A 25,233-nucleotide genomic window follows, 5' to 3' on the forward strand; every position below is an offset into this window, starting at 1 on the left:
GATTGGACAGTTGTTGTTGGGCTCTTGCCCAGACCAGCAGTGGTGGTCACCAGTCCGGTGCATATCCTCATGCCATTTACTGTTCTGATGTGTGCCGTGTTTATTGCACACACCTGTAACTCTGTTTAAGGGCATTTTGTGGTAGCAAGGGCATGCCCTGCTCCCATGTGAGGTGGCCCTGCAATTCCAGCAGTTAGCACACCAAAGTAGTCTTTGATCAGTAACAGGTCAAGAGTTGGTGAATACATATCCCAATTTCTGAACCCCCCTTAGGTGGGACAAGTGTAAAGTGTGTTTCCCATGGGAATGAGCTCTGGTGCTTGCAGTATAATCTGCTTACTAATGTGCCCTGTACTGCTTTCTTCCCCATCCCACCTCATTTCCTCACTCTCTTACTGGTGCTCCTGAAATCATTCATCGAATAGATTACTTCCATTCAAATCCTCCTCTCAAGTTCTACTCTGGGAGTAACTCACTCTAAAACATGGACCCCAAATACAGCCTGGATCTTGGATTAAAGAAGAGTATTCTTGCAGACTTCCATGTAGTTATTAAACACTATTTGTCATGTTTTTAAATTTTATAACTTAGAGTTGGGGGATCTCACTGGACTAAGAAGAACAGGTTACCACTTTATAATTGCCACTGTTGACATTCACATACCCCCATTCAGACCTTCCCGTTGCTGCTACAGTTTCTGGCTCCTACCTGCCATGCCGGGAGCCCACTTTCAGTCTGAAAATTTGGTTAACGACTAAAAAATTTTAGCTTATTATGATTTTTTTAAAAATTCATTTTTTAAAAAAAGGTTTTATTTATTTATTTGACAGACAGAGATCATAACTAGGCAGAGATAGAGGGGGAAACAGGCTCACTGCTGAGCAGGGAGCCGGATGCGGGGCTCGATCCCAGGACCCTGGAATCATGACCTGAGCTGAAGGCAGAGGCTTGGCCCACTGAGCTGCCCAGGCACCCCATGCTTATTATGATTTTAAGTGATGCATATTCTCCTAGCTTGAAGACATTTAAGACACAAAGAAGTTGATGTCCAATGGCTAATTCTCTGGCTGATCCCTGGGCAAGTGGGAAGGTGATTTGGTCTGGAGAAGCCTTTCTTGCAGCTTCAGATTTCATTGTGTTGGGTGTAAAGGCTGAGTCTGACCCTTTGTTATTTATTCCTATAAATGATTCTGTGTTCACTTTCTTGCAAGTAAATTGCTTGAGTTAAAAGTTGAAGTTCTTGTTACAACTCTAAATTCATTTTTTTAAAAGAAGTGAAATTTATTTATTGATGAACTGAAATCATTAATTACGTTGTAGCTCCTTATCTCTTTTATGATACACGTATTGCTGTGAGTATAGTGCTCTAAAACATCTGCTCAATAGTCCGTTATAGCAGCACAAGAATGCTTTTACATGAATGCAATAAAGTAGCAGATGCTTTTTAACGACAACTTCCCAATTCATTTAGGAAACAAGTCAGTTCTGGATTTGGTTTTTCTTCCAAGTGTGGCAACTGTGCAGGCAAATGATTCCAAAGAGGTTAGAACTGACAAATCAAGACACTCTGTATAATTTTTTAGGGTTCTGCAAGTTAGTCTAAAAGCCTTATCTAACAGCAGTTTAATAAAATTAGCATTTTTCCCACTATGCAAATAATGCTTTACCATTGTAAGTAACCAGGAAAATGCATTAATTCAGTATTACCAGTTTAAGCTTCTTTTATTTTCTGCTTTGGGAACTTCTGTTGAATGTTGATTTATCATTACCATTACAAATGGAAAAAGTGGTTGAATGCACAGGCTTGATAACTGTGAGGAGACCTGGGGATCCAGCAATTAGAAGTCAAATGTATGTATTTCCTTCTAGGAGAAGTTCCTGTTGCCTGACAGACAGATTGTGAGGCACTGGTGACGCCTACATGTCCCTCTGCATGGTCCTTTGCAGGACTGGTGTTCTTCAGTCATCAAGAGATGACTTGGAGTAGGCAGTCATCAAGAGAGTGTGCTCTGAAGGGCTCTGGAGAAGCCATCGCTGGTCCTCCCCCCATCCCCATGTCTTGTTTTCTGTTACAGAAATTGTATGGTGCTTGGTGATTCATTAAGATTTCCCTGCCCAGGCAAACTTCTCTCCAAAGGCAAAGACTCTTGGTTGGATTAACACGTCTACCTTGTAACATTTACTGTTGGTAAATCGATCAGGTTCTTTTGCTTGGAAGATCAGACCAGAAGGGCTGAATTTAGAAGCTTTGTGCTAAAAGAGGAAAACAAAGCCATGAAAACTAGATGTAGGGGATGCCAAGGATAAATTTCATCTTCTTTATGTTTTGTTTAACAGTGGTCTGGGTCACCAGCTGATAGTTTTTTTAAGGGGATGTGTGCACCCCAGAGAGCTTGCAAAAACAGTTCTTTGAGATGTAAGAAATAATGTTTGAACTGCTATTTATATTTATTTTTACTTACTTATTTTTTTAATGAAGCTTCACTAATATTTGAACACAGCCTCATGGTGGGTCTTCACACTGTTCATGTGTCAGAAGACCAGGTGGCATATGTCACTCAAGACATCAAAAGGCACAGGGGGACCCAGACGATATGCAGGAGCTAACAGTGGTGCCTTCATTCCTTCTGGTCTTTGTTACACACTTCCATATTCCATGGCCTGGATTCACCAGGATGATACCATCCAGTTTCAGTTAATACAACTCCTACTGGTCAGACTGGGTTCTTTATAGATTCCTGCAAAGAACCTGTCACGAACCAAAAAAAAATGGTAATGTGTAAAGAAATGTATGATCAGACCCTTCAAAAAATTACTTGTCCACATTTGAAACTTAGACTACTTCAGATAGGATTTATATTTACTGTTAATGAGGACTCTTATCTATCTTTTTTTTGTGCCTGCCAATAGTAGGAAGCTATCTGTGTTGATTAGCCACCTATTGAAAAGCATCCAGAACATGAAGACAAACCTTTTAGCTGGAGAAGGAGATTGAAATGCCAGGGTCATGGTTTACTAAGCACAGCTTGTGATATACAATAGCTGGCCTTATCCGCTGTTTGCTTTCTCTGGTTTCCACCAACCATGGTCCAGAAGGAGGTGACCCTTTTGACAGATCCTCAGCCTAGTCTTATGTCACAGTGCCTGTGTCATTCATCTCACTGTGTCATTCATCGTCACATAGGCATTTTATCATCTCCCATCACCATAGGCAAAAGGATGAGTACAGTAAAATACAATATTTTAAGATAAGCACCACATTCATATAAGCTTTATTACACTATATTGCTATATTTGTTTTATTTTATTTTTAAAAGATTTTATTTGTTTATTTGTCAGAGAGAGAGAGAGCACACAAGCAGGCAGAGTGGCAGGCAGAGGTGTAGAGAGAAGCAGGCTCCCTGCAGAGCAAGGAGCCCAATGCAGGACTTGATCCCAGGACCCTGGGATTATGACCTGAGCCGAAGGTAGTGGGTTAACCGACTGAGCCACCTAGGTGTCCCTTGTTTTATTTTATTTTATTTTATTTTATTTATTTTTTTTTTAAAGATTTTATTTATTTATTTGACAGACAGAGATCACAAGCAGGCAGAGAGGCAGGCAGAGAGAGGGAAGGGGGAAGCAGGCTCCCTGCTGAGCAGAGAGCCCCATGCGGGGCTCGATCCCAGGACCCTGAGATCATGACCCGAGCCGAAGGCAGAGGCTTTAACCCACTGAGCCACCCAGGTGCCCCAATTTTATTATTAGTTTTCATTGTTTATCTCTGACTGTGCCTAGTTGATGAATTAAACATTACTGCAAGCATGTATGCATAGGAGAAAACTCTAGAGTGCATAGGATTCAAGTACCATCCATGGTTTCAGGCATCCACTGTAGGATCTTGGAACACACCCCTGCAGATGGGGGGAGACCACTGTACTTGTTCCATGTGGATTTGTACATCTTCCTCAGCTGTTACAACCACTAAAAATCACCTATCAAAAAAAAAAAAAAAAAAAAGGAAAAAGAACGGAAGCCAGACCTTTAAAATGCCATATCACAATTAAGATTTAAAACAAAACAACTGCAGCATATTCATATTCAATCAAATTGTTCTTACCAAAATACCACTGGCAAAAAGGTATCTACACCATTAATAAATAAAATAACTATATTTTTCTATAACATTTTATTTATTGTGTTGATTATACTTTCTATAACATTTTATTTATTGTGTTGATTATACTTTTGGAACCCAGGGCTCTTTGTTACTGTGCAGATTAGAATGGGATTCTTTATGAAGAGAAAGGCCCTTCAGAGTCAGTTTTGAGTTAAGTCTGTATGCCCAGTGCTGGAGAGAGAGGCAGGACTGCTGGGCAAGCAGGATCTGGGCATTTGGTGTCCAGCTGTCGGATAGTCCAGGACTGTGATTGGGACTGGCTGCTTGGAGCTGGGAGCCCAAGGAAAGGCAGGCAACAGTGGGCTCATTTGCATGCTATTTACATGTGTGACCATTTTGAGGTGTTAACTTTTTCAATGTGTATGTTAAAATCAAGATTTCTGCGACTTAATTTAGCCATAGCCACTGGCCCAGAAAGCTGAATGCAAAATGGGCAGGAAGCCCAGAGAGGTGATTGCAGGGTGCTAGTGAGGGTTCCCCGGTGCTCAGAGCAAAGAGGAGGATGGAAAGGCTACTTCTGCCAGTACCCCGAGTATCACCTAACGACAACCATTACTGGAAAAACAGTTCTCCTTCACATGGGTCTCATAAGTTTTTCCATTTTAATGTATTTTATAATATATGTAATATATTATACAGACATACAGGTTCATAATTGATCGAAAGGTGAATATGCACATATTAAAGATCAGTCCTTACATGTTTTGACTCCTGGAGTCCAACCAAGAAAAGTGCATAGCCTTCTGATTTATAGAGGGGAAATGGCAACAGAAAGTTTACACTCATTCCATCCATTTATTTCATTGAACAGATATTGATTGCATGTCTCTCGTTTGCCAGGTAATGTTCAGGATGCTTGGGATACCTGAGTGAATAAGATAGGAATAAGCCCTGTGCTCAGGGCATCCTAAGGGATGTGTGTGTGCCATGCGGAAGAAGCCTTTCTCTGACCCTGGACCAGATAAGGCCCCAAGATGCTCTCTTACATTCTTAGAGCATTTGTAACCCTTTAATGAGATAATTAGAATCCCTCTAGTTATAAGCTCCTTTGAGAGCAGAGACCATGTCTGTTTTGTTCATCAATCTCTCTCCAGTAGCAGCACCATGCCAGGCACATAATAGTTGCTTAGTAATCGCTGGTGAATGAGTGTGTCTGTGCTCTGTTCACACACCCTGTACACAGGCACACACACATATGTGAGTATGTGCAAAGCTGAGAAAGAAATGTACAGGCCGTTGTCAAATAGAACCTGTTGTGGAGGGCAGCAGGAATGGAGTGAACAGAACGATGTGTGCAAGATCTCTTAGTGGGCAGCAAGAAGAGCTTGTCAGAAAGAAGCTTGGATGGTTAGAGGTCACAGAGGCGACATATTCTAGGTGATGAGGAGTCTGGTGAACACAGATAAAAATAACTCCTAAAAATCTATCTGGAGGGATGGTATGGTCATTGAACTAAAAGTAAACCTAGGGAAACAGTGATTGGGATGTTTAAGAGGTCCATGCTACGTAAATTGGTTTATACTTCAAAGAGCTGAAACAAAAAAGGTTAGACTCTCATACAATGAGTTTATAGATGTGATAAAATTATATACACTCTGGGGACTGTACATTTTCTCTAGTAGCGCTTATTATGATGATAATTTCATTGTTATTTGTGTGATTGCTTAACCTGTCTCCTCTTTTTGGGGCACACTGTCGGTTGTCCTGCCCTCTGTTCCCAGGTACTCGGACTGTGTCTGGAACAATGGTTGTCACACTAATGCCTGCTGCCTATTTTTGTACAGCTCACAAGCTAAGAATGGTTTTTACATTTTTATATGGTTGAAAAAGAATCAAAAGAATAGTGTTTCATGACACATTAAAATTATATGAAATTTAAATTTCAGTGTCCATAAATAACGTTATATTGGAACAAAGCCACACTCAATTTACATATTGTCTAGGCTGCTTTTGTGCTACAGTGGCAAAGTGGAGTGGTTTTGACAGAGACATGCAGTGCATAAAGCTGAAAATATTTACTCTCTAGCCCTTTAAGAAAGTGTCTGCTGACCCTTGGTCCAGAACACAGAAGATACCCTGTAACATGATGATGAACAAATGAATAAATTAATCTGTATACCTACTATGTGTCAGATAGTTTTAGACTCTTTCTTGTTTAGTACACTTCAAACAAGGGAATAATGGGAGAAAAGTGGCTTCATTTAAGAAGTAAGCAACTTTAGGCTCACCGGGATTAAGTGATCTGTCCATCCAGTGAGAGGCAGAGCCAGGAATTGAATCCAGGTCTAACTCCAAATTCTGTGACTTTTTCCACATTTGATTATACTGTGTTTCTATAGTATGTGGCTGTTTTTGTCTAAGATTTCGAGTGTATTCTTACAGCCCAATACAAAGATGAGAACTTTCATTGTGTTCTCATTGCTGCTGAAATAGTATTATTTAAAAGGAATACCATGGGGGCACCTGGGTGGCTCATTCAGTTAAGTGTGCAACTCTTGGTTTCGGGTCAGGTCATGATCTCGAGGTCATGAGATTGAGCCCCATGTTGGGCTCTGTGTTCAGTGCGGAGTCTGCTTGGGATTCTCTCTCCCTCTCTCTCTCCCCACCCCTGCTCACTCCCTCTCTCTCTTTAATAAATAATTTTTTTTTTAAATCTTAAAAAAATAAAAGTGACATCATGACTTGTCCTGGCACAGGCACAGTTCCTGGGATGTGATGTAGGTACCTCTGGAACTCTTTAAGGGCTACTCTTGGTAACAAAGCCAACAAGCAAACAAACAAAGCCCTGTTCGCATCCTCATAACCGAGACACAGTCCTGAGGAAGTGGGAGGAGCTGCTGGCTTTCTTGAAGGTCCTCGAGAGCAGTTCTCTGCTCTTTCCTCCATGTGCCGTTCCTGTGCTCGGGGTACAGGAGAGCCCGTGCGATAGGGTGCACCACACTCTGAAAGTACTACAATGCTTGCCTTTTGGTCTGTTTATCAAGACCTTATCATTTTCACTCTTTGGCAGTGAAATTTACCCATTTCTGGATTTGAGTATAGAAGTTTATCCAAATGCTGAAGAAATTTGCAGTTTATTCATCAAGACATTTAAAAATCTCACTTGTTTAAATTAGGGTAGTGCTATCTCTGCTTTAGTAAGTGACTTCAGCCAAACTTCAGCCTATTGGATTCAATTAGCATCATTCCTGGAGGCTCGGAATTTATCCCCACGGTAAATCCAACCTAACGTCCTGAGATAGAAAAAAATACAGGAAAGGGGGACGTTCACCAAATGGAGATGTAGCTCCTTTAGTAAGGTTCTGCTTACGACTCATAAAAGCACAATAAAAAGAAATGAAAGAAGGCCTGAAGATGGGATTTGTAGGGATAGGTAGACTGAGGTCTATGGGCCATACCTTCCTTTTGTAAATAAAGTTCCACTGGAATATAGTCCTTCTGTTTACATGCTGCTAATGGCTGCTTTTATGCTACAATGACAGAGACATATGGCCCACAAAGCCTAAAATATTTACTATCTGGCTCTTTATAAGAAAGCATTTAAGACCTCTGGAATTAGGGATATAAGAAAAAAATAGAAGAACTAGGATTGTTTAATATGGGAAAGAGATATCTGAAGGTAATACATTGGTTTATCATTTTGAGAGGTGTTATAGAAAAGATGAATCTTGTTTCTTAATTCTCTGCAAGGGTAAATCTAGTGGAACCTGATTCACCCTATAGCACAGGGAAGGGTTTTCTGGCTCTGGATTTAAAACAGAGTGGCTTATAAGGCAAGTCTTACACACTAATGGTTACATGCATGGTGCAAAACTTACTTTTTTTTTAGCACTCCAAATTCCACTAGTAAATATTCCTTTTGATTAGGGCTATCGGCTACAGATCTGCAACTGAATGTAATAATCGATAAAGGAGTATTGTGCTAAGCCATCAATGGCCACTGATACTTGAACAAGAATCAATTCAAAGGAAAAAGAGAAATGAAGGGTTTTTGTTTTGTTTTTGTTTTTATTTTTGATAGGAGGAGATAAAAGAAAAGACCACGGTCTGTATCCCTTGAGTGGGGATGATGCTCCCACTCTGTTCAGGTTAACAGAGCTGCCTAGGCTCCCACTGAGAGGAGACCAGTGACATAGCAATTCTCCTGAAGACACAGATGAGCAGCCACTGAAGGCAAGCTGGTTTATTGCATAGTTTTGAGCCTTGGTGATTGGGCTTTCTTAATGCTGTAATCCCACAGACTACAAAAGTAAAGAATCCCAAAATAGACCCTTCATGTTTATGTGAAGTAAGTCTTTCTGGAGTGGTTTGCTGACCACTTGCTGTAGCATCACCTGGAACATTGTAAACAATGTAGATTCTTAAGTACCATCCCAGAAGTACTGAGTTCAAAAGCAGAAGTTTGGGGATGGAACCCAAGAATACAAATGTTTAACATTCCCTACCCACTCAAATCTGATGGTCTTTGCAGAGTGATGGAGAAAAACAGAAAAAATGTAAACTGATGCTGGTTTTTCTTTTCTTTCTTTCCTTTTTTTTTTTTTTAAGATTTTATTTATTTATTTGACTGAGAGATAGAGAGTACAAGTGGACAGAGGTGCAGGCAGAGGGTGAGGGAGAAGCAGGCTTTCTGCTGAGCAGCCCTGGAATTTGGCTGACCTGAGCCGAAGGCAGCAGCTTAACTGACTGAGCCACTCAGGTGCCCCTGATGCTGGTTTTTCTTATGAAACAAGCAAAGGGGAACTCTGAATAGAATCACATTTGACTGATTCTGAAGCTCAGAATACCGGGTAAAAGTCTTTCCATCTTTCTCCAGCTAGTCCTGATTCCCCCAAGCAATGTCTGCTTTTAAAATCCCTTATCCTATGAACTCTTTTTGCTTACAGCTGCTCAGGAATCCTAAAAAGTAGATGACAACACAGATTGCATGGAGCACTGGGTGTGATGCAAAAACAATGAATACTGTTATGCTGAAAAGAAAAAAAAAGTAGATGACAAGAACCAAACTTATCTTTTTTTTTTTTTTTAAATATTTTATTTATTTATTTGTCAGAGAGCGAGCGAGCGAGAGCAAGCACAGGCAGACAGAGTGGAAGGCAGAGTCAGAGGGAGAAGCAGGCTCCCTGCGGAGCAAGGAGCCTGATGTGGGACTGGATCCCAGGACACTGGGATCATGACCTGAGCTGAAGGCAGTGGCTTAACCAACTGAGCCACCCAGGCACCCCCAAACTTATCTTTTAAGAAGTCCTTCTGAGCACTTCTGATTCCCCCCGCACTCAGAAAACAATGCTATTTATATATTGTTCTTCTGTCAGGGCTAATTGTCATTGACATATGATAGGTGCTATTAAACATCACTGTTCCCTCCCACCAGGGGAGCGGTGTTCTCTGGCATGGAATCTAAGCAACAGTCTCTTTCACAATCTGCGTGTACTCATCCGATTGGCTAGCTGTCCAACTCCAGACTCAAGCTGTCTTGCCATCTCTGGCACAGTCCGAAAGGGAACAGGGCCTAAGAAGCACAATGGAGCCAGCTGTAAACATTCAGAAAACTGCCAGATGTGCTTTGGCGGGTTTCTGCATTGCCTCCTTCCTGCCTTGCCCTTGAGCATGCCAGGCTGCAGATGAGGATTTAATCCTTCACATGAGACGGATTCTTTCTCTCAGTGGGAACCCACAGTGGCCATGCTGATGCTAATTCTCTCCCCTCTGAGGAAGCTGAGAAAGCAAAAAATCATGGGTGTTGTTATTCTTCTTAAAAAACATCAGGAGGAGGAGTGATACTATTCCTGGGAACTGGGGAAGCCTCACTGAGATGCTCTGCTTGGGATCATCTTGGTAACTGCCCTTTGTTGTTTCGATATCACCCTGGGTGCTGTAAGATACATGCCTGCCTTGTGTCAAACCCTCTCTTGTGTACCAGATACTACATTTACAGTTGCTGAAAAAAATGCCATCACTTGGAAAGATTCTGTGAGTCATTTACTCAAAAGCCACAGAAATCATGAAAAAAAAAAGTCATTTTAGGAGTGAAGACAATAAAAAGACCACCCCACTGTAAAACATGTGAAACAAAAAAAGGGCTGCTTTTACTTAAAGTCCCACTTAGATTATTTTTATAAGTCACTTTAGAGTTTCAATAATTAAAATTCTTTCTTTCTTAAGGAATTGATTTTTCGTTGGTTTGTCAAAAAACTTCATCATGCTATCACTTTTTTAAAAAGATTTTATATATTTATTTGAGAGAGAGAAAGAGTAGAGGGAGGGGCAGAGAGGCAAACAGACTTCCCACTGAGCATGATGCCTAATGTGAGACTCCACTAGGGGTTTAATCCTAGGAACGGGAGACCATGACCTGACCTCAGAGGCCTAACTGATTGAACAGCCCCGGCACCCTCAGTCTTTATCCTCTGAAGATACTAAAAGCTTTTGGCACAAGAACATCAACTGATGTTTTTTCTGTAGCTCATTTTCCCATTGTGGTGAGATGGCTTATGTGTCCACAGATAGATACAGCTGCAGATTGCCTCTGAACCAGCATTGCCCCCTGCCATACTTTGGCTTCCTGACTATGATTCTGGCCCATTACTATTAGGTTTGAATTAAAGACCTGACTGGTAGAAGATAAACAAATAGACTCTTTTTTCCTCAAGGGGATATTATGAATAAAGCTTGTTACTTAGGTTTGCTCAGGAATAGTAATAGAGATTTTTGGTGAGAGAAGAAAAAAGTTTTTCTTCCTTCAATTACTTTTCCCTGTAGGCTACATAGAGATATGGATCTCATTTCCTAAGCCCAACACACTATTTGGGTTCGATTTCAATAAAATATCTATGAAGTGTCTTCAGCATGATCCCTATTTAATGGGATTTAGTTGTAAAGCTTAATTCATATCAGATTTTCTAAATGAGAGATCACTGTCAACTTATTGTTAAATGAATTCAATAAAATCAAAGTTTCTATAATTAATGGGAACCACTTAATCTTTTTGCTCCTTGAATAAATGTAATTTTGTAAACACAGGTATCTTCTAATTTAATGAAATAGCAACATTTTGAGGAAAATAAGGGTACATGTAACTTCTTTTTCTAGTAATTCTAAAATTATATATACCTAAATCCTTCTTTAAAAACAAAAATAAAAAAAAATTAACAAACTTACTGAAAATGTTACTATTAATCTTATGTTGTCCAGAATATTAGTACAAATTAAGTATGGGAATAATTAAAAAGGGGCATACTACAGTACAAAAAGCAATGGTTTTAGTGTTTCTGCATGGGTTATAGGACTATCTGTGCCTCTAACTAGGGGTGACATTGGGTAAACCACTAACTTTTCTGGGCTTTGTTGTTGAGTGTTGGGCTAGATAAAATGATTCAAGTTCCTTTCACCGTTAGAGTTCCAAAATTCTTTATCCTGCAACATAGTTTCAGAAAACATTATTGTCTTTTTTTTTTTTTTTGGAGGATTTAGAATATTAACAAAAGTAGACAGAATGATATAATAATAAATACCATGCACTCATTAAGCAACCCCATCAGTTACCACTCCCATGGCCAAATCATGCCCCTTCTCTGCCTCCATCCACTAATCCCTCTCCTGTGTTATTCTAAAACAAACCCTAGACATTAGCCTGTTTTTACTAACCTGATCCCTCCGCCATCTGTATTGTTAGCACCTGAGGTCTTAGAAATTTTAATTCATTTTTAACAAGACTCAAATTGCCTCACTATCTTTCCTTTTCATTTTTTAATAGAAATATTTTAGTTAACTGTAGATTCACATGCAGTAATAAAAGTAACCAGAAAGATTTCATGTACTTTTTACCTAGTTTCCCCAAGGTAATGTCTTGTGAAACTGTTACATAATATCACAACCAGGAAATTGACATTGATACAATCCACTAATCTTATTTGGATTTCCCATTTTTGCTTGCATGTGTATATGTGTGTGTATTTGGTCTGTATAATTTTATCACATGTAGGTTCACATAACCAGTACCAGAGTCAAGATACAGAACAGTTCCAATCACCACAAGGATTCCTCATGTTGCCCTTTTGTAACACTAACCCATGTCCCTTCACCTACCTCCTAACACTAATCTCTTCTCTTGTCTTTATTTCTAAAAATCTGACATTTCAAAAATGTTATATGAATGGAATTATAGTTTGTAGTCTTGGATTGGCTTTATCACTTGCATAATTCTCAGGAGAGTCACCCAGGTAGTTGTGTGTATCAATAGTTTGCTCTGTTGAAGAAGTAAAAACCAACACCACAGAAATACAATTATAAGAAAATATTATGAAAAATTATATGCCAACAAATTGGACAACCTAGAAGAAATGGATAAATTTCCAAAACTGAAGCAGGAAGAAGTAGAAAATTTGGACAGATTAGCAGCAATGAAATTGAGCCAGTAATGAAAAATTCTCAGTAAACAAAAGTCCAGGACCAGATGGCTTCACAGGTGAATTCTCAAACATTTAAAGAAGAGTTAATACCTATTCTTCTCAAACCGTTGCAAAAATTAGAAGAGGAATTCAGTGAGGCCAGTATTATCCTGATACTAAAGCCAGATAAAGACAGCACAAAAAAAGAGAACTACAGGTCCCCATCTCTGATGAACAAAAAATCCTCAACAAAATACCAGCAAACCAAATCCAAAAGTACATTAAAAAAAAGATCATTCACCATGACCAAGGGGGATTTATTCCTTGGACGCAAGAGTGGTTCAGTATTCACAAATCTATCATCTTGGTACATAACATCAACAAGAGAAAAGATAGACGGTAAGTCAGTCCAAGATGACAGAGGAGTAGGAGACCTTATTTGTGTCTGGTCCCAGGAATTCAGCTACATAGCTATCAAATCATTCTGAACACCTGCAAACTCAACTGGAGATCAAAGAAAAGAATAGCCACAACTCTATAAATAGAAAAGTGACCACTTTCTGCAACGTAGGAGGTGTGGAGTAGTGAATCCGAGGCAATATGTTGGAAGATAGATCCCGGGGGGAAGGAGTCTTTGTCAGCCAGCTACTGGCAAGTGGTAGAGTAGCAGAGCATGAAATCAGAACTTTTAGAAGACTGCTCCAGTGAGGGACATTGTTCAGGCTGCTAAGTGGGGATGAAATCCTAGCTGGGACGGTGTGGTCTCAAGATCCTTGGGATCACTAGAAGACCAGAAGTGTCTGAGTGTAGCGGAGCTCCCAGGCATCAGAGCGGGGAAGCCATCTGCAAAGAGTGAGCCTAGGAGTGGGCTCTCAGCTTGGGGTTGCCTTAAACCATGAATCAGCACAGTTAGGCCACTGTTGTCTGAGCAGGGGCCCAACAAATGACAGAACCCTCCTTCCTTCCCTGGGAGGAGCAGCTCTGCAACATGCCACAGGAGTCTGCAGGTTTTGGAGACTTGAAATGGGGTTACATGCCTGAGGTAGAAATGCTTGGTCACAGGTTGAGTGAGCACAAAGTGCGGCCAGAGACGAGGGAGACAGGAGTGCTTTTCTCTGAGGGCACACTAAGGAGAGGGGCCCCAAGCTTTCGGTCTGGGGCAGAGATTGGGAGGCCGCCATTTTCATTCTCGTCCTTTAAAGCTGCATGGAAAGCCTTCAGGGAACAAAAGACACATAGAGCAATCTGGGGCAGATTACTTAGGCCCTCTGGCAAGGGTGGTACAATTCCACCTCTGGCAAATACAGTTGAGAATCAGACAGCAGGCCCCTCCCCCAGAAGATCAGCAAGACCAAGTTTACCAAGAATTGAGAATTGTAAAACTGCAGCTCTAGGGGAATACAGCACATAGAATTCATGGCTATTTGTTTATTTATTTATTTTTACTTTCCCAACCAATTATTTTATCGACTCCTTTTTAAAATCCTCTTTAATTTGAATTTTTACAGTTACATTCTAGCCCTTCATTGTATCTAATGTTATTTTGTATATATATATATAAGTTTGTCTTTCTTTACAATTTTGGGATGCATTTTCTTCTAACAGATCAAAATGCACCCAAAATCCAGGGTATAGCCCTGTTCTATTCACTTGTCTGATCGTATTCTCTTTTTTGTTACTGTTGTTTTTCTATTTTTTTCTTTTTCTTCTTCCCTTTCTCTTCTGTTTTTCTTTTTTGTCTTGTTAAAACCTTTTTAAAATTTTCATCTTTACAGTTACATTCTATCCTTTCAATGTATTTAATTTTATTTTTGTATATGTAAGGTTTTCTTTCTTTACAACTTTTGAGATGTAGTTTCTTCTACCAAACTGACCAGAATACACTCAGGAGAAACATATTGCTTTGTTCTATTCACATGTCTTTTGCTATCCCTTCCTTTTTTGTTGTTGTATGTTTTGTTTTGCTCTTTCATTCTTTTAATTTCCATATTTACAGTTATATTCTATCCTTTCACTGTATTTATCTTTATTTTTATACATATATATGTTTTTCCTTCTTTACAATTTGGGGTCTAGGTTTCTAAAAAAAAACAACCAAATTACATACAGATTCCAGTGTATTGCTCTTTTCTGCTCACCTGTCTGGTTATATTCTCTCTCTCTCTCTTTATTTCCCCCAGTTTCGGGTCTCATCTGATTTGTTTAGTATATATTTCTCCGGGGTCATCATTGCCATTTTAGTATTTTGTTTTCATGTTCATCTATTCTTCTCTGGACAGAATGACAAGATAGAAAAGCTCACCTCAAAAAAGAATAAGAGGCAGTACTGACTGCCAGGAGCCTAATCAGTATGGACATAAGTAAGATGTCAGAACTAGAGATCAGAATAACAATTATAAAGGTACTAGATGGGCTTGGAAAAAGTACAGAATACACTAAAAAAATCCCTTTCTGGAGAAATAAAAGACCTAAACTCTAACCAAGTTGAAATTAAAAAGGCTATTAATGAGATGCAGTAAAAAATGGAGTCTCTAACCTCTAGGATAAATGAAGCAGAAGAGAGAATCAGTGATATAGAAGACCAAATGATGGAAAATAAAGAAGCTGAGAAAAAGAGAGATAAACTGGATTATGAGGGGAGAATTTGAGAGATAAATGATACCATAAAGTGAAACAATATTAGAATAATTGGGATCCTAGAAGAAGAGGAAAGAGAGGGGCAGAAGGCATATTGGAGCAAACTATAGCAGAGAACTTCCCTAATCTGGGGAAGGAAAAAGGCATCAAAATCCAGGAGGCACAGAGAAATGCTCCCCAATATCAATAAAAATAAGTCAGCACTTTGACATACAGTAGTGAAACTTAGAAGACTCAGAGACAAAGAGAAAATCCTGCAAGCAGCTCCAGACAGAGATAGGTAACCTTTAAGGGTGGAAAAATTAGATTGGCAACAGACCTATCCACAGAGACATGGCAGGTCAGAAAGGACTGGCATGATATACTCAGGGTGCTAAATAAGAAAAACATGGGACGAAGAATACTTTATTCAGGTAGGATATCATTGAAAAAGAGAAAGAGTGATAAAAAGCTTCCAGGACAAACAGAAACTTAAAGAATTTGTGATCAGCAAACCAGCCCTATAAGAAATATTATAAAGGAGGGCACCTGGGTGGCTCAGTGGGTTAAGCCTCTGCCTTCGGCTAAGGTCATGATCCCAGGGTGCTGGGATCGAGCCCCACATCGGGCTTTCTGCTCAGCGGGGAGCCTACTTCCTCCTCTCTCTGCCTGCCTCTCTGCCTACTTGTGATCTCTCTTTCTGTCCAATAAATAAAATAAAATCTTTAAAAAATATATTTTAAAGGGATCCTCTAAGCAAAGAGAGAGCCCAAAAGTAACACAGACCAGAAAGCAACAGAGACAATATAAAGTAATAGTTGTTTTATAGGCAATAAAATGCACTAAATTGATATCTTTCAGTAGTTATTCTGAATGTAAGTGGGCTAAATGTCCCAATGAAAAGACACAGGCTATCAGATTGGATCAAAAAATAAGAGCCATCTATATGCTGTTTGCTAGAGATTCATTTTAGACCCAAAGATATGTCCAGATTTAAAGTGAGGGGGTAGAAAACCATTTACCATGCTAATAGACATCAAAAGAAAGCTGGGGTAGCAATCCTTATGTCAGACAATTAGACTTTAAACCAAAGACTGTAATAAGAGATGAGGAAGGACAGTATATTTTAATTAAAGGTTCTATCCAGCAAGAAGACCTAACAATTGTAAATATTTATGCCCCTGACATGGGAGCAAACAAATATGTAGGCCAATTAATAACAAAAATCAAAGAAACACATCAACAATAATACAATAATAGTAGGGGACTTTAGCACACCCCCTCACTGCAATGGACAGATATTCTAAGCAGAAGATCAATAAGGAAATGTGGGCTTCAAATGACACACTGGACCAGATGGACTTCACAATTATATTCAGAACACTCCATCCTAAATGAACACATTCTTCTTGAGTGCACGTGGAACATGAATACACAACTGTTCAAAACATTAGGGATGCAGTAAAGGTGTTCCTAAGAGAGAAGTATATAGCAATACAAGCTTTTCTCAAGAAATGAGCAAAGTCTCAAATATACAACCTAACCTTACACCTAAAGGAGCTGGAGAAAGAACAGCAAATAAAGCCTAAATCCAGCAGGAGAACAAAAGAAATAAAGATTAGAGCAGAAATGAATGAAATAGAAACCAAAAGAACGATAGAACAGATCAATGAAACTAGGAGCTGGTTCTTGGAAAGAATTAATAAAATTGATAAACCCCTGGCCAGACTTATCAAAAAGAAAAGAGAAAGGACCCAAATAAATAAAATCATGAATGAAAGAAGAGAGATCACACTGACACCAAAGAAAAACAAACAATTATAAGAACATTTTATGAGCAACTGCAAGCCAACAAATTAGGTTATCTGGAGGAAATGGATGCATTCCTGGAGAGTAGCAACTACCAAAACTGAAACAGGAAGAAATAGAAAACCTGAACAGATTTATAACCAGTAAGGAAACTGAAGCCGTAATAAAAAAATCTACCAACAAACAAGAGCCCAGGGCCAGATGGCTTTCTAGGGGAAATTCTATCAAACACTTAAAGAAGAAATAATACCTGTTCTTCTGAAGATGTTTCAAAAAATAGAAATGGAAGGAAAATTTCCAAACCCTTCCTGTGAGGCCAACATTACCTGGATCCCAGAACCAGACAAAGACTCCATCAAAAAGGAAAATTACAGGCCAATATCCCTGATGAACATGGATGCAAAAGTTCTCACCAAGATACTAGCCAGTAGGATCCAACAGTACATTAAAAGGATTATTCACTCTGGGATTTTGTCCTGGACTGCAAGGTTGGGTCAACATCTGCAGATCAATCAATTCTTTCTACATAAAGAAAGGACCAGAACCATATGATCTTCTCAATAGATGCAGAAAAAGCATTTGGCAAAATACGGCATCCTTTCTTGATTAAAACTCTTCACAGTATAGGGACAGAGGGAACATACCTTAATATCATATAAACTGTCTATGAAAAAAACCATACAAAATATTCTCAGTGGGGTAAATTGAGATATTTTCCCTTACAGTCAGGAAAATGGCAAGGTTGTCCAACTCTTACCACTGCTGTTCGAAATAGTACTAGAAGTCCTAGCCTCAGCAATCGACAACAAAAAGAAATAAAAGGCATCTAGATCAGCAAAGAAGTCCAACTCTCACTCTTTGCAGATGACATGTTACTGTATGTGGAAAACCCAAAAGACCACTCCAAAATTGCTAGAACTCATGTAGGAATTCAGCAAAGCAGCAAGATAAAAAATCAATGTACAGAAATCAGTTGCATTCCTATAGACTAACAATGAGACAGAAGAAAGGGGTATTAAGGAGTCAGTCCCATTTGCAATTGCATCCAAAACCATAAGATACCTAGGAACAAAACCTAAACAAAGAGGCAAAGGATCTGTACTCAGAAAACTATAGAACACTCATGAAAGAAATTGAAGAAGACACAAAGAAATGGAAAAACCTTTCATGCTCATGGATTAGAAGAACAAATACTGTTAAAATGTCTATGCTACCTAGAGCAATCTATATGTCCAGTGCAATCCCTATCAAAATACCATCAACTTTTTTCACAGAGCAGGAACAAATAATCCTACAGTTTGTATGGAGCCAGAAAAGACCCTGAATAGCTAAAGGAATATTGAAAAAGAAAACCAAAACTGGTGGCATCACAAATCTGGACTTCAAGGTCTATTACAAATCTCTAATCATGAACAGAGTATGGTACTGGCACAAAAACAGACACACAGATCAGTGGAAACAGAATAGAAACTCCAGAAATTGACCCTCATCTCTATGATCAACTAATCTTTGACAAAGCAGGTAAGAATATTTGATGGAAAAAAAGACAGTCTCTTCAATGAATGGTGTTGGGAAAATTGGACAGCTATATACAGAAGAATGAAATTCATCCACTCACTCACACCACACACAAAGATAAACTCTAAATGGATGAAAGACCTCAAAGTGAGATAGGAATCCATTAAAATCCTAGGGGAGAACACAGGCAACAACCTCCGTGACTTCAACTGAAGCAACTTCTTGCTAGACAGTCTCCAAAGGCAAGGGAAACAAAGGCAAAAATGAACTATTGGGACTTCACCAAGAAAAAAGCTTTTGCACAGCAATGGAAACAATCAGCAAAACTAAAATGCAACCTACTAAATGGAAGAAGATATATGCAAATGACATATCTGATAAAGGGTTAGTATCCAAAATATATTAAGAAAACTGATACAATTCTATACCTAAAAACAAATAACCCAATTAAAAAATGGGCAAAGGAGATGCCCAAAAATGGGCAAAGGAATTTCTCCAAAGACATACCAATGGCCAACAGACACATGAAAAAATCCTCAACATCACTCGGCATCAGGGAAATACAAATCAAAACCCCAGTGAGACACCAGTCAGAATCTATAAAATTAATGTCAAGAAAAGACAGATTTTTGGCAAGGATGCAAAGAAAGGGGAACCCTCCTACAGTATAGGAGGGTATGCAAGCTGGTGCAGCCACTTTGGAAAACAGTATGGATGTTCCTCAAAACGTTGAAAATAGAGCTACCCTAGGACCCAGCAATTGTACTACTAGGAATTTACTCCAAAGATACAAATGTAGTGATCCAAAGGGGCACCTGCACTCCAACATTTATAACAGCAATGTCAACGATAGCCAAACTATAGAAAGAGCCCAGATGTCCATCAACAGATGAATGAATAAAGAATATGTGGTAGATATATATATGTAATGGAATATTCAGCCATCAAAAAATGAAATCTTGCCATTTGCAATGATGTGGTTGGAAGTAGAGGGTATTATGTTAAGTGAAATAAGTCAGTCAGAGAAAGACAAATACCATATGATTTCACTCATATGTGGAATTTAAGAAACAAATAAACAAAGAGAGAAAACACACACACACAAATCAAGAAAGAAACTCTTAACTATAGAGAACAAACTGAGGATTACCAGAAGTGGGTGAAATAGTTAATGGGCATTAAAGAGTATGCTCATTATGAAGAACAGTGAGTAATGTAGATCATCGTTGAATCACTTTTGTACACCTGAAACTAAACTAATACTGTATGTTAACTATATTGGAATTAAAAAGCTTAATAAAAATCAAAGCAAAAAAAAAAAAAAACCAGTTTGCTGTTTTGGTTGCTGAGCAGTGTAGAACACTGTATCACTGTTTAACCATGACCTGTTGAAGGACATTTGAAATATTTCAAGTTCTGGGCTATTCTGAATAAAACTGCTGTGAACATTTGTGTACAGGCTTTTTCATTTCTCTGGGATAAATGCCCATGAGTGTAATTGGTGGGTTGTATGTTAATTACATGTTTAGTTTTATAAGAAATTGCGGTATGATTTTATAGCCAAGCAGCAGTGTATGAATGATCTAGTTCTCTGCATCTCCACCAGCATTAGAAGGTATCACTGTTTGTTATTTTAGCCACTCTGATAGATACATAGCGGTGTCTGATTGTAGTTTTAACTTGTTTAATGGCTCATTTGCCACTTATTTATCATTTTTGGTGATCTTTTGCATTTTTATTTCTCCATTTACTTCTTTTCAGACCTTGTGGTGGGGATGGCGTTGCTGGTGAATTAACAATGAAGTTTGTTGTTGAATACTTTGATGGGAGGAAACAGATCTGCTTCTGAAATAGAAAGTATTGCTCACTATGGTTCTCAGCTCTGTATTAGAGTCTCTGGGAGTACAAAGATGAATAAGACAAGAACCTTAGTCTAATACCATTTGGCACTTTCAGAAGGGGAAGCAGAAAATATGTAGAAGATTGAGGTTTCCAAACTGCATGACATTTACATGGGTAGCATGGAGGCGACTGTGAATGATGGATAGATCCTGGCAGACAAGCTGAGGATTCAAATTCATTTAATGTGAGTTAAGGATGCTTAAGGTAGCTGCCCAGAGCGAGGGACTGGGAAACACAGCAGCCCTCCCAGTGAAAGAAGTGCTCAAACACTCCTGTCTTCAAACCCCACAGAGGTACTCCTGCTGATGAAAATAGTGATTAGAGTGAGACTTCTCATGGCTCTTCAGGAAGTTTGTTTGTCTGTCCCCTTTCTTATTCCTTGGGCCTCCTAACTGTTCCAGAGAAACTGGATTTATGTCCAGTTGATTACCACTGCAAGTACCTGGTGTCAACCCCAGTGCATACCTGAGTGTTGAATTAGAATTTAAGTGAAGGAAATTCTTTCTAGGAATTTTATCCTCCCTAGCAGGATTGAGTCTCAGGCAGTCTATATCTGCAGTTTGCTGCAGAAATTAATGACCCACTTCAGTATTCACTAAGATTGGACAGTGATTGTCTAAGGAGAGAAATATAGCTCAATAGAGAATAAGGAATAAACATACACACAAGTTTAATTTACAGTAAAGGTGGCATTAAGAAGCAGTGGGGAAAGAAGGACTGTTAGAAATCCTTTGGGAAAAATTCTCACAGCATATGCAAAAACAAAATTTAGATGGACTAATGATCTAAACGTAAAGTTAAAGACATAATAGGTATGTGTGTGCAGAATAAGGTTTAACATTTTTATAATTTTTAAGGGTGAGGTGGACCATAGTAGGTGGCCTTTTAATGAAGATGGGTAACTCAGAATCTGCAAAAAGAAAATGTATGGATTTTACTACATAAAAGTGACAAAAATCTTTTTTTTTTAAATATTTTGTTTATTTACTTGAGAGAGAGTGAGAGAGAGAGCATGGGGGGTGGGTCAGAGGGAGAAGCAGACTCCCTGCTGAGCAGGGAGCCCGATGCTGGACTTGATCCTGGGACTCCAGGATCATGACTCAAGCCAAAGGCAGTCGCTTAACCAACTGAGCCATCCAGGTGCCCGAAAAAAATCTTTATGATAAAATAAGAAACAAAGTTAAAAAGAAATCTGAGAGGAGACTTGGAGAATTTGGGATCCCGCTGCTTGAGTCGCTGGGAGTCGCTGCCGCCGCCGCCGCCGCCACTGCCGGCAATCCATGAGGAAGATGCTCGCCGCTGTCTCTCGCGTGTTGGGCGTCGCCCAGAAGCCGGCAAGCAGAGTGCTCGTGGCCTCCCGTAATTTTGCAAATGATGCTACATTTGAAATTAAGAAATGCGATCTTCACCGGCTGGAGGAGGGCCCTCCTGTCACCACAGTGCTCACCAGGGAGGACGGGCTCAAGTACTACAGGATGATGCAGACTGTCCGCCGGATGGAGTTAAAGGCAGATCAGCTGTACAAGCAGATTATTCGTGGTTTCTGTCATTTGTGTGATGCTCAGGAAGCTTGTTGTGTGGGCTTGGAGGCTGGCATAAATCCCACAGACCATCTCATCACAGCCTATCGGGCTCATGGCTTTACCTTCACTCGTGGGCTTTCTGTCCGAGAAATTCTCGCAGAGCTTACAGGACGAAGAGGAGGCTGTGCTAAAGGGAAAGGTGGATCGATGCACATGTACGCCAAGAACTTCTACGGGGGCAACGGCATCGTCGGCGCGCAGGTGCCCTTGGGAGCGGGGATTGCCTTGGCCTGTAAGTATAACGGAAAGGATGAGGTCTGTCTGACTTTGTATGGCGACGGTGCTGCTAATCAGGGTCAGATATTTGAAGCTTACAACATGGCAGCTTTGTGGAAACTGCCGTGTATTTTCATCTGTGAGAACAACCGCTATGGAATGGGAACATCTGTTGAGAGAGCAGCGGCCAGCACGGACTACTACAAGAGAGGCGACTTCATCCCTGGGCTGAGGGTAGATGGAATGGACGTCTTGTGTGTCCGGGAGGCAACAAGGTTTGCAGCTGCCTACTGTAGATCTGGAAAGGGGCCCATACTGATGGAGCTACAGACCTACCGTTACCACGGACACAGCATGAGCGACCCTGGCGTCAGTTACCGTACCTGAGAAGAGATTCAGGAAGTACGAAGTAAGAGTGACCCTATCATGCTGCTCAAGGATAGAATGGTGAACAGCAATCTGGCCAGCGTTGAAGAATTAAAGGAAATTGATGTTGAAGTGAGGAAGGAAATTGAGGATGCTGCCCAGTTTGCCACTGCGGATCCCGAACCGCCTTTGGAAGAGCTGGGTTACCACATTTACAGCAGCGACCCGCCTTTTGAAGTTCGGGGTGCCAATCAGTGGATCAAGTTTAAGTCCATCAGTTAAGGGGAGAGCGCACGTGATGGATGGTTCCACCTTCAGGGGGCTCTTGGGCTCCATCTGTAAGGGACTCTGTTCTCAACTTTGTTAAGGAAGAAAACCCCATAAGAAGAATGTAGGTTAAGATAGTAAGTGCATGTGTTTTGTACAGTGTTGCATTAAAAGCTGTTACTGCACACTTAAAAAAAAAAAAAAAAGAAATCTGAATGAAAATGTTTTTTATATATACACACACATACATATACATATTTATATGTATCACACGTATCTTTATGCATCTTTGTTTTTGTATGATGCAGAGGGATGTATCTATATCCAATAAAAGTTATTTCTAATATACAAAGAGTTTAGATACTTCTATAGGAAAGGTGCAAACTAAATATCAAAAAATAGGCAAAGGGTAGGAAGAGGCAAACCACAAAATAATGCAAATTACCAATACACATATGAATAAATGTTCACTTTCACTAGGAATCAATAAACTGGAATTTAAAATTAAAAAATGCTGGGTGCCTGGGTGGCTCAGTTGGTTAAGCATCTAATTCTTGATTTTGACTGAAGTCATGATCTCAGGGTGGTGGGATTGAGTCCCAAGTCTAGCTGGGCTTTGCTCTTAGCAGGGAGTCAGCGTCTTGCTCTCTGTCCCTCCCCACCTTTCTAAAAATAATAGTAGTAATAATAAATCTTTTTAAAAAGGCAACAAAGAGGTGCCTGGGTGGCTCAGTGGGTCAAGGCCTCTGCCTTCAGCTCAGGTCATGATCCCAGGGTCCTGGGATCAAGCCCCGCATCAAGCTCTCTGCTCAGCAGGGAGCTTGCTTCCCCCACTCTCTCTCTGCCAGCCTCTCTGCCAACTTGTGATCTCTCTCTGTCAAATAAATAAATAAAATCTTTAAAAAAAAAAGCAACAAAAAAAATGACATTTAAAAATTCATCAAATACACAAAAATTAAAAGCAAATAATATTCAAGTACTTATGGGGTGTCGGAAAGGACATTCTCCTACATTCTTTTTTTTTTTTTTTTTTTTTTTTAAAGATTTATTTATTTGACAGAGAGAGAGATCACAAGTTAGGCAGAGAGGCAGGCAGAGAGAGAGGAGGAAGCAGGCTCCCTGCTGAGCAGAGAGCCCGATGTGGGACTCGATCCCAGGACTCTGAGACCATGACCTGAGCCGAAGGCAGCGGCTTAACCCACTGAGCCACCCAGGCGCCCCTATTCTCCTACATTCTTGCTGGGAATATAAATCGATGCAGCCTTTTTCTGAGGACAGATTGGCAATTATCTATTGAACTTTAAAATGCACATACCCTTTCATACAATAATGCCCTCTTTAGAAATCTACCACAGAAAAATAGAGGTGTATAAGGATATACGTGGTATGATATGTATTGTAGTATTAGTTGTAGTAGCAGAAAATTATCAACCTAAAATAGCTAACAATATGAAAATGCTAAAACAAACTATAGCATAGTCATGTAATGGAATACAGTGAAGCCATTAAAAGAAAGCAAAACAGTTGGTTAAGTAACTGCCTTCAGCTCAGGTCATGATCCCAGGGTCCTGGGATCGAGGCCCACATCGGGCTCCCTGCTCAGAGGGGAGCCTGCTTCTCCCTCTCCCTCTGCTGCTCTGCCTGCTTGTGCTCTCTCTGTCAGGTAAATAAATAAAAATATTTAAAAAAATAAAAAAATGAAAGAACAAAATTTACAGCATTGACATGGCAGGATGTGATAAGATGTCCATCTAAAGACTAAAAAGCAAAAAAAATCAAATCAAGGAATATATGTATATGCATCATGTTTTGTTTTTTGTTTTTTTAGAGTGTGTGTGCACATGCACGTGTGTGTGCACATGTAAGGGAAGAAGCAGAGAGGAGAGGGAGAGAGAATTTTAAGCAGCCTCTCTGCCCAGCACAGAGCCTGAGGTAGGGCTCAATCTCATGACTTTGAGATCATTTCCTGACCTGAAACCAAGGGTCGGAGGCTTACTGAGCCACCCAGGCGACCCTGTACATCATGATTGAATCAAGGGTGGATGGGTGGGTGTAAGTGAATGGGTGTGTGTGCATGTGATTATAGGCCAAAAAAATTGTGAAAGTCTGGAAAAATACTCACTGGTTAAAAATGGTTACATACTGGAAGAATAGAGGGGCTGGGATGAGGGGAATTTCCCTTTTTATTTTATGTACTTATGCAGTATTTGCAATTTGTTTATTTATTTAATTTTAAGAGAGGGATGAGAGCGTGTGGGGCAGAGGGAGAGGGTGAGAGAATCTGAAGCAAGGTCCATGGCCATTGTGGAGCCCAACACAGGGCTCGATCTCACAACCCTGAGATCATGACCTGAGTTGAAATCAAGAGTCAGGGGCTTTAATAAGTCAGTAAACTTAGCCACCCAGA

The 25,233-nt window shown here is 39.9% G+C and overlaps 1 protein-coding gene and 1 pseudogene across 10 annotated transcripts in view; both read left to right on the top strand.

Annotated features, from left to right (window-relative positions):
• The window catches only part of ATG10 (autophagy related 10), a 423,722-nt gene that overhangs the window by 306,276 nt on the left and 92,213 nt on the right, over positions 1 to 25,233 (top strand). The window lies entirely within an intron of this gene.
• Positions 21,595 to 23,013, top strand: LOC131832418 (pyruvate dehydrogenase E1 component subunit alpha, somatic form, mitochondrial-like; annotated as a pseudogene).

Source organism: Mustela lutreola, chromosome 5 (assembly GCF_030435805.1).
Source record: "Mustela lutreola isolate mMusLut2 chromosome 5, mMusLut2.pri, whole genome shotgun sequence".
NCBI classification, from domain to species: Eukaryota; Metazoa; Chordata; class Mammalia; order Carnivora; family Mustelidae; genus Mustela; species Mustela lutreola.